The following is a 10,000-nucleotide window of genomic DNA, read 5'->3' as shown; positions in this document are numbered from 1 at the left end:
GAGAAGGCTTTCTCACCGAGGGGGGCATCGCCCCCGACCCGGGACACGCCCCGTCGGGCACGGGCCAGAGCGCTCGGACGCCGGCGCCTGGGGTTGGGGGTCTGCGGTACGGGTAAGAGGGAGAGGGACGACGGCCTCCGCGAACGGAGGCCTCAGGCGGGAGCACAGCGCGCACAACGACACGAGGGCGAAAGACGCCGTCGTCCACGAGTAGCGTGAGCGCGCCGCACACCCCTTCACAGACAGCCAGCGGCCGGAAATTCACCGGCCCTGGGCCGCCACGACCGCCCGCACGGCACCTGCCCCCAGCAGCGTGGGGACGGGTGAGACGCGGCACGGCGCCCGTCCGAGTCGGGCCCCGAACGCCAGACGCGAGCAAGGGGCCCACGACGAGGCACTGCCGCCTCCCCGCGAGCGGGGAGAGGGAGAATGCCTCCTTCCTCCTTCGACCTTACCGACTCGACCCCGCACACACACTTGACCGGGATTGACCTGACGGGGCCGCCGGGAGCGGGAAGCGACGCCACCGACTCGGCCTCGGGCACCTGAGGGACGACCTGGAACGCTCCAGGGGCACCACCAGAGGGTTGGGCGAGGCGCGCAGGGCGCGACGGCGGACGGCCCTCCCCGCCGCGGGGAGAGCCGCAACGCGAGACACGGCCGAGGCCGGGCGGAGAGTGTCCGCTGCGTCAGGAGACCCCTGGCCCGCCGGCGCCGTGAGGCAGGAGGCGGGGGAACGGGTCGGGCCGGAGTCCGCACCCCTGCTTTCCACACACCGCCATCGGGCGGGCGGGAGAGGCGAGGGGCCCGCAGGCAGAGCGAGAAGAGCGGTCCCATTCGCCATGAATGTCCGTCCTCGTCTGGCGCGGCTTAGGCCCGGCCCGGGAGAGCGCGACGTCACCACATCGATCGGAGAACACAACGGGCAAAGAGGCCACGGGGGAAGGTAGCGCAGCGAGGACAACGATCAGAGGAGCCTGCTTCAGCCTCGCCGCACACCCCACTTCCCGCAGGGCTCGGCTGGCGGCGAGGGCCCCGCGAGGAGGCAGCGCCTGCCAGCCGCAGAACGGGGCACCTAGGCACCCGGACCGCGCCCGTGTGAATGCACGGCGAGGGGGGCGCGCGCGGCGAGACAACCCCGCAACGCCTGCCACCCCCCGCCACCCTCGGGTACCAGAGACCGGAGGGCTTCGTGTCGACCGCGGGTCCTCCGGGAACGCCTGGATTACGCGCGAGCCGGCGCGCAGGCCCAAGCGGGCGGCTCACGAACCAGAGACGGGAGGGCCCGGGCACCGGGCGGCGGGCGGCCGCCCCGCGGGGGGGCACCCCACGCGCTCGCGCCGAGGAGCCCGGCCCCCGTCGGGGACCGTTCGCCAGAGGACTGCGTGTCCACACCTCTCCGGTGGCACAAAATGTCGATCTCTGGCGAAAAATCACCGCGCCCGTCGGCGGCGCCTATCCACGGACCTCAGCGGCCTCCTCGGAACCGGGTCTCGGGCCACCGGACCCCGGTCACCACCCCATCCCCGCTAGCGGGAGGAGCGGCTGGGCCACCTGGTCGACCCCCGAAGCAGGGGAGCCCCGAAGACAGGCGAGGAGGGCGAGGAGACGAGATACTCCCCACCGCAACGGTCGCAGGCGCGGGCAGGGGCCGCCACGAACCACCGCGCCTCCGAACTGGGACTCGGGGAGGGGGCGTGAGGGGAAACGTACCACCGAGGCGCCTCCGACGAACGGGCCTCCGACGGCCCACCCCCACCGGCCCGGCCGCCCGCCCGGTCTCTGGGGACGGGAAAACGGGGGAGGAAAAGTCGAGTCGGACCGACCGGGACCCGCGCGTGCCCCCGTCCCGGTCCACCTCGCCCTCCACGTGCCTCCCGCAGGGCCCGGCCCTGGTCCCCGCCGCCGGAACGGGACTCCGGAGAGTCGCGTCCGGCGACACCGTCCCCGCGAGCACGCACGCGGGCCGGGGACTCTCCCGGCCACACGCGCGGGCGGCGTACGGTCAACGTCTCCCGATCGGGACTTGGGTGAAAATTCCCGCGGAGGGGCGTCCGACGACAGGCCCGCGGAAGGACCGCGGACGGCCTGCGGGGCCCTGGCTGGCCATCCTGCGCGGCCCCGGGTCGGCGGGCAGCCTCCGGAGCGGGACGCGGGGAGAGAAAACAAAGTGCGATCGACACGGAAGGGCCGACGCCGGGCAGGCCCGGCCGCGGGCCGGGCGGGCGGGCTGGCGCGCGGGCGCGTCCTGCCCTTCAGCGTTCCTCCGCGAGCGGAGGGGCACGGGCGAGCGCCGGTCGACGCGACCGGGCAGCCTGGGGACGGGCGGCGGTCACTCCTCAGAAACCTGCACCTCCAATCTCCGGCGAACGGGCGACGCGCCGTCTCCACGGCACCACCGGGACGATTCCGCCGGTGACGCCGGCCGCCCGCGACGCCTCCCCGGGCACAGCGGCCAGATCCTCCCTTGGCGCGGTCGCCGGAGCTCCGGAGGGAAGGGACGATATAAAAGCGGCCGCCAGGTGGCGCCCGACAACCGGAGCGAACGTCAGCGGGACGGATCCGGATCGCGAGCCGGCGAGGGCGCCCCGCCGGCCGTACGGTCGCCGGACCTCGTCCTGGCCCACCTCGGATGGCCTCTCCGCCCGGAGCGGGCCGGCTTCGGCCACCGAGCTCCCGGCCGCCACGACGCGACCCCGGCCGCTCAAGGGGACCCGGGCGGGCGGGGAGGGGGAATCTTGGGTTTGGTTTCGTTTTCTTCCTTTGCGCGAGATCTTGATCGAAAGACAGCTCACGTGCGACGCCGTATTCGTCTCGGACACACGTGGTAGCCAGTCCACGGGGACCCACCTCCTGGAGTACCGTATTTTGCACTGTATAACGCCCCCCGGTAGACCGCGCACCCACGTCTTTGGCCCAATCTTTCGAGGGGGAGGACGTTTCCTTTAATCCCTCCCCCGTGTGTCTTTACGTTTCGGTACCCATCTTCTGCATCACAAGGGAATTCTAGCGTCCAGTCTTTGACGCGTTCCAGTATGAGAAATTTTACGTAACGAGTAATTACAGAACGCAAGAACAGGTGCGAGGTTCGAGACGTTTCACGTACCGGTCACACCTCAAGGCCTTTACGCACCCTTGAAGGCCAAGAACTCTTGGCCGCTGCCAGTTCCTCCCGAGTTCCACAAAACCGATGATCCCACGCCAGGGTATTGACTTATCGGTCATGCGGATATCGTGATCGACGTCTAGGATCACGCTTTTAACTCAGAAGCCAATAAAAGAATGAAAAATACTCAACCACGTACGGAATCGGCCCGAGCCGCGTAGAACGCGCATCCTCATCTTCCCTCAGACACTCGGGCCAAACGGTGCGCATTATACACGGCGATTTACGGCATCTGTTTCCTATCTGGAACTTCGACCTCTCCTCTTCTCTATGTCTCCCCGCCCCTTTTAATGTCTCAATGACAGTCCACGGTCAATACCATTCCATATCAGCTTCAGGTGTACGCACAGCGGTTAGACATCTAGACAGTGCAGGAAGCGATCCCCGGACCGGTACCCACCCGCACCACGTACACGGTCACGACCACATCCTCGGTCGTGTTCCTCTGCTCGACACGCCCGTGGCTATTTCTTTATCCCTTCCCTTCGCACCCTGCCCCCAACGCCGTCCCCGCACCATCGCCCCGACCACACGATCCGGTCCCCGTGTGACACCGTCCACGGTGATCGCCATAGGGTCGACTACATTCCTTACGCCAGACCACAGCCCCGTGACTACCGTGCCACGACCAATCTGTACTCATTCACCCCTTCCCTTTCACTCTCTAACGCCCCCTTCCCGGATCTGTTTGACCGGGAATCGGGGTGGGGTGGGGTGGAATACGTCGTCGTCGTCGTCATCATCACCGTAAGTAATAATAAATCCCCACCCCGGCCGGGCGTCGGCAGGAACGGGAAACAGACCGCCCCGCGCCACTCCGCCGAGGCCCGGCGCCTCGGACGTGAGTGAAACCACGCCCGGGCGCTCAGGCCTCCCGGCGCTCCCCGAGCGGCTCCTGGCCCCGGAAGACTTAGAAGAATCTGGGGGCCGTCGACCGCAACACGGCAACCGGGCACGTATTCAGAGGACGACCGCGACGCGGGAGCATCGCCTCCTTTTCTTCCCCTTTCATTCCATCTTTTTCCAGCGGAGGGAGGGAGGGTCTCTCCCAGACAGAAGAAGCCCACGAGCCAGACAGGTGACGTCCACACACGCACGGTCCCCAGTGCTCGCGTCTGGCGGGTAGTGCAGGATTGTGAAATGACGGTGCCGGCCGAAACCGATACCGAAGACAGGCCACGTTCCAATCGTCCCCGTGACGGGGGAGGGGGAGGGGAGGAGGGGGCGGGGGCGGGGCGGGGGGGGGGGGGGAGAGCCGCTCGCAACATTCAAACTGTGGGGTCAAACGTTACACACGCCTACACGGACCGTCACGATCTTTGGCGAGTCAGGACACCACCTTTCAACATTCTGACCCCCCCTGTTTTCGGATCGGTCACTTCCCCGAGCTCCTACGAGGGGACGTTTCCACCACCGGCACTTCCCCGTGACGTTTCATCTCTCTCTCTCTCTCTCCCTCCCTCCCTCCCTCCCTCCCTCCCTCCCTCCCTCCCTTCCTCCCCCTCCCCTCAACGACCCTGCACCCCAGTCGATCGGGTCGCAGTTTCAGCGGTCAGTCACAAGGTGGCAGTGTTGTCGCGCCCGTGCTCGGGAGTCTTCTAAGCCCGTGCCGGTTCGCTTCAAGACACAACCCCTTTCTAGTCTCCGTCTCCGGTCACCTCTTCAAAAGAAATACTCTCATTTGAGGATCCGTTTGGGCGCAGAGAGGAGTAGGAGACAACGCCGAACACACTAGAGTGTCTGTGTGACTGCACGTGTGTTTTTATCACGGTGGTAAAAACAGACAATTGATCGTTTTCACAGTTTATGAGCATGCAGTTCACTGACGTGAAATCTGATCCCCTCCTCGTGGACAAAAAGAGGGGCACATCCTAAACCTGACTGGTCTGGAAGGGGCCAGCCCTGCAGGCGGCAGGGTATCGACACCAAAAGTAAACACATAGAAATTACTGCCGTGTTTCTCCAGAATGAGATCTAGCCATACCATCAGCTCTCGTGCGTCTTTTGGGGCAAAATTAATATAAGACCCTGTCTTTTAATAGAATAGAACGTCATACCGGATTTTCTGTGAGACTGGGTCTTACGCTCATCTTGACTGCAAAATACTCATTCGAGCTGATTGTCCAGCTAGGTCTTATTTCGGGAAGCGTGGTAACTGAAAGTGGGTCGTAGGCAGCGGTCACATCTCTGGCCCGTACTTTTTCGGACAAAGGTCAATGTTTACCTGCAGGGAGACCCTCTGTCGTCTCTTGGCATTGAAGATGACAGACCTCGGAATTTCAGAGTCATTCCTCTCTCTGTACCCCTCGGGCAAGACCTGCCGCACCGGAGCCCGAGACCACAGAAATCCTCACCTCCTCTCAAGGGTCAATACCGCCTCCGTGCTGTAAACATTCATGATTCACTATCTCGCGTCCACCGGTGTAAAAGAAAGAAGTATGTGTCCTCCATTTTACTTTTATCCGATCCCACAGATCTCTCCACTCTTCTCTCTCCAACCCCATTCGACTACCACCGAGGGAACTCACGTGATCCTCCTTACGCCTCTTCCTCTGATTCCGATGTACAAGGTGTGATCGGACGATACGGTGAATGGGTAAATATAAGGAAATTAGGACACCGAAAGATTCATCGCCATCATCTCCCTCAAAATACTCCCACTCGCCTCAAACACACTTATCCCATTGTCATCGCCACTCTATGAGGCAGTTCTGGAAGTCCTCTCTCACGGGTGCCTTTAGTGGCCGTGTTGTGGCTGCCTCGATATCCTGAATCGTTTTGACTTCGGGGGAAAGCCAGAACTCGTACGGTCCCAGAGCCGGCGAATAGGGCGGAGGAGGACACACCGTCGTGTGTTCCTGCGACGGAATCGCCAGAGGCCAGAAGCGATGTGTGACGCGGGCGTTGTCACGACGGAGGACGATTCACGGCCTGCTGTAAACACGCCTTCAGTCAACCGTAGCTCACACACGACTGACCGCACAGAGCGAGTGGAAACTCGTCACGCACCGTTACTACCACCTCTCCCCAACAATCAGACCCGAGCGTAAATAAGCCCCGCATGATTTTTCATGAGACGGCCCTCAAAATGAGCCCCAAGCATATTTTGCAGGAAAAATCCACACGAGACCCGGTCTTATTTTTGGAGAAACACGGTAAGGTTCGATGTGCCGCTTCCTACGTCGAAGATACCTGCCTTTGTCTTGAAGGGCACGACGCAACAGCGTTCACCGTATTTTGTGATCACAACGGAGAAGCTCCGTGTCGCTCATCGCTTCTGCTATGGCGATCTCTGTCGGATAAAAATATTATGGCGTGTCCTTAGCCACCTTACTCACCGGATCTGGCACTGTGACGTTTGCCCTTCCCCGAGTCAAAATGACCGTGAAAAGGCAGCATTTTTAAGTGATGCGACATCGAGGCGGCTACGACGGCACACGGCTGTGTGAAAGAAAACCAGACATCGATGTGTGAGTCATCCACGGTATGTCTAACTTCCGTGAGAAAAGTAAATTCTCACGGCCTGCGAGTACTCAAACAACCCGAACGGGGAGAAAATAAACACACATCGCGTGGGATTCTGTGTCAGTACCACGTTTGCTACCGGTTTTAGCGAGACGGTTTTACATTCTACGTTTACGGAGGGAAGGGGACACAGCCAACGACTCTCTGCAGGTTGACGGCACTCGGGTGCTCGGGAGAACTGCACAAGGTCCCTCCTATTTAGGAGTTAAACGGCCTGTCGGGGACCCCTCTTTCTAACCTTTTAGAAATACTTGGCCCCGGGTCCGAGGGGTGGGGCTGGGGAGGGCCGGTCCCCGTATCTCCTGAGTGCCTGCCGAAACTCTCCTAAGTTAATAATGGAGAGAAAAGAGAATTTAGGTCAGAATCTAAACTCACAGGCAGCCGTTAGAGGCAGGGCTTACGGGTCTCCTGACAAAACTTTTCCAGAGTCCTTTCTAAAGGACGATCGACTCGTGTGACTTTTCCTCTGTGGTACGGGCCATTGGCAAGAAACGGGCCGAGTACGAGCCCAGATCTAGGGGCTCCGTTCGTCTTCACAACCAAACAGGTTTTAGAGGCAATAAGTCCAGAGCGAACAGCTGAGAAAGGGTAAGCGGCCCTTGTATTCATCGGGAAATCAGCAGGCTTCCCTGCCGCATCGCAGGTCACCTGTGGTTCTTCCCCTGTGATGATGACGGTCTTCTTGAGAGCTGTGGGAAAACTCGGCCCGCGTTACTCGATGACAGCCATTTGCAGGGAAGGAGTTGGTCCCCCGCCCCTTTGGAGTAGGGGACAATCTCTTCTGCCTGCCCTTAGTCTGCACAGGAGCACAGCTATTTTGGAAGATTAGCGTACTCTCACTCCGTGAATCTGGGCTTCTATGTCCAAAGCGGGCTCCTTTGCCTGGCGTGCCTCTTTGGGGATGCCGGGTAGCCCTGAGGTCGTCTCGGCCTTAGCCCGTGTATAACTGCAGCCAAAAAGTCTGGCCTGTCTCTGGCCTCGTCTCCAGCCTTTCTGCTCCTTTTTTCCCTCCTTTTCCCTGTCTCACTTGTGAAAGACATGGTAACAAATTTCCCGGCCTTCCTTAGCATAGAAGCCTTCTCGTCAGGGATGCGACAGGAAGTCGATGACTCCAACGCTCTGTGAGGTCAAGGAAAATATCGGGCTAAACTTAATGAATTTACTTTAAACTTATCTCGGTTTTTAGTGAAAATAGTAAAATTCTTCTTTACACGGGTTCATATCTGACCTGAGAAGGGTACAGGAACTCCAGCAGTACCAAAATACAGAGGTTTATGTAATTATTATATGTAAGTATGTAAACGTTACACTCAGTTCTTACTAGTGTGGAGATTTGGTTTTCTAGTAACCGAGGACCCCATGATGAGGATGGTATAAAATAGAGAATATTCTGATGGCACCTAAAGCCTTTGCTTTCCAGGCAGAGTTTCTCTCTCTCTCTCTGTAATTTCAGTAACAAATAACACGTTTCCTCCAAAATAAGACCTATTCAAAATAAGCCCCAGGTAAGATCTCAGCCAGACGGAAGCGCTTAGTACGCCCTGACGATGTTCCCAAGAAGATGACACGACCGTAGCTGAACAAATGTAGACTACTGCTGTACATGGAAAAATAAGACATCCCTTGAAAACAAGTCCCAATGGAGCAAAAATTGACCTAAGACCCAGTCTTCTTTGGGGAAACACGGTAGTTCCAAAACTTTGTCCCACGTCCGCAGAGAGAGAACAGTCGACTCTAATGTTGCACTCCTTTCTTCTGATACTAAAATTTATGTACTGAATTGCAGTTAGCTGAACTACATGTGATCTGTTTTCAAGATTTTTCTTCTGAAACCTTTTATAACTTTTCCAGTCCCTCTCAGTGTGTCTTCTTACCAAATGTAGGACAAACTAGTCTGTCCCCCGATTTCTTTAAAAATGTATTTTATCTCTTATACCTCCTTTGAGAACATATTACTTTATGTAACTTTAAAAATATTAATTAGAATCTGTAACCTGTAGAACCCGAGTTTTTACTGATAACTAATAAATAAACGATTAGCATTTCTACTGGAATATCTAGGAACGTACTTTGTAACTCAGAAGTGTAGGCTCTGCTGGAAATATATTTACAAGTGTTTTGCCATCGTATTTTTAATAAAGTACAAAACACATTTATTAACATACCTTAATTTAGGTTTTAGCTTTCCCATAATAAGGAGATAAAAGTAGATGAACGCAGACTTATCTTATAATTAATATTTTAGTATTTTGTTAGTTTGAAATATCTGCATATTTAATACTTTTTATCATGTAACTTACCTTAGTTCAACTCTAAGGCTTCCAGTTACCAAAAGAATTCAGGAAAGCACGTTTAAGCATGCACTCTGTCTCACACACACACACACACACACACACACAAGGTAGGCTGATCAAGTTCACGAACTCATCCTAGAAAAAGTGCTACATACCTCATTGCTGAATATCATTATGGTCACCTTTGAAGTACTCCTGTTGGGAAGCTATGCACTAATGCCAGCACCTAGTCCACTCTTCAAAGCAATTTTGGAACTCTTTTTCTGGAATAGTCATCAGAGCTGTCATCGTTATTACTCTTGATGTCCTGAATGTCATCAAAATGTCTTCCTTTCAATATTTCCTTTATCTTTGGCTAAAGAAAGAAGTCGTTGGGGAACCAGATCAGGTGAGTAGGGAGGAGTTCCGATACAGTTATTTGTTTACTGGTCAAAACTCCCTCACAGACATTGCCCTGTGAGCTGGTGCTCTGTCGTGAGGCAAGAGTCACGAACTGTTGGTGACAAGTTTCAGGTCATGTCACTTTTTCATGCAGGCTTTTCAGCACTTCCAAATAGTAAACTCGGTGAACGGTTTGTCAAGTTGGTACAAATTCATAATGAACAACCTCTGACATCAAAAAAGGTCAGCAACATCGCTATGACAGCTTCACACACTTTATTGTCCTGCTTTGTGGGTGCGAGGCGTATGGCATGCGTGCTTAATCATTATTACTAAAAAATTTCATTAACAACCTTTTATTTTGCTTGTGTTTCTTCATTATTTTTAACAACTCCAGGAGATTTTAGAGTCTATTATTACCTAAGTCAATTTTTGTAAACCGTGGTATAACAAAACATATTATATTTAACGATAGTGGTAGCGACTTCAAAAGACATGTCTATTTAACCAAAAGTTGATCTAGCCTCGGTTTCAACTATTTTCTTAGATCATGTGATCCGGAAAAGTACTTGGGTCAGTTTTTGTTCTTTATTTTTAATTTATATAAGCGCTTAATCTTTTTTCTTTAAGCCAA

The sequence above is a fragment of the Rhinolophus sinicus genome, linkage group LG15, assembly GCF_036562045.2.
Source record: "Rhinolophus sinicus isolate RSC01 linkage group LG15, ASM3656204v1, whole genome shotgun sequence".
In the NCBI taxonomy this organism is placed as follows: Eukaryota; Metazoa; Chordata; class Mammalia; order Chiroptera; family Rhinolophidae; genus Rhinolophus; species Rhinolophus sinicus.
This window is presented reverse-complemented; position numbering follows the sequence as displayed.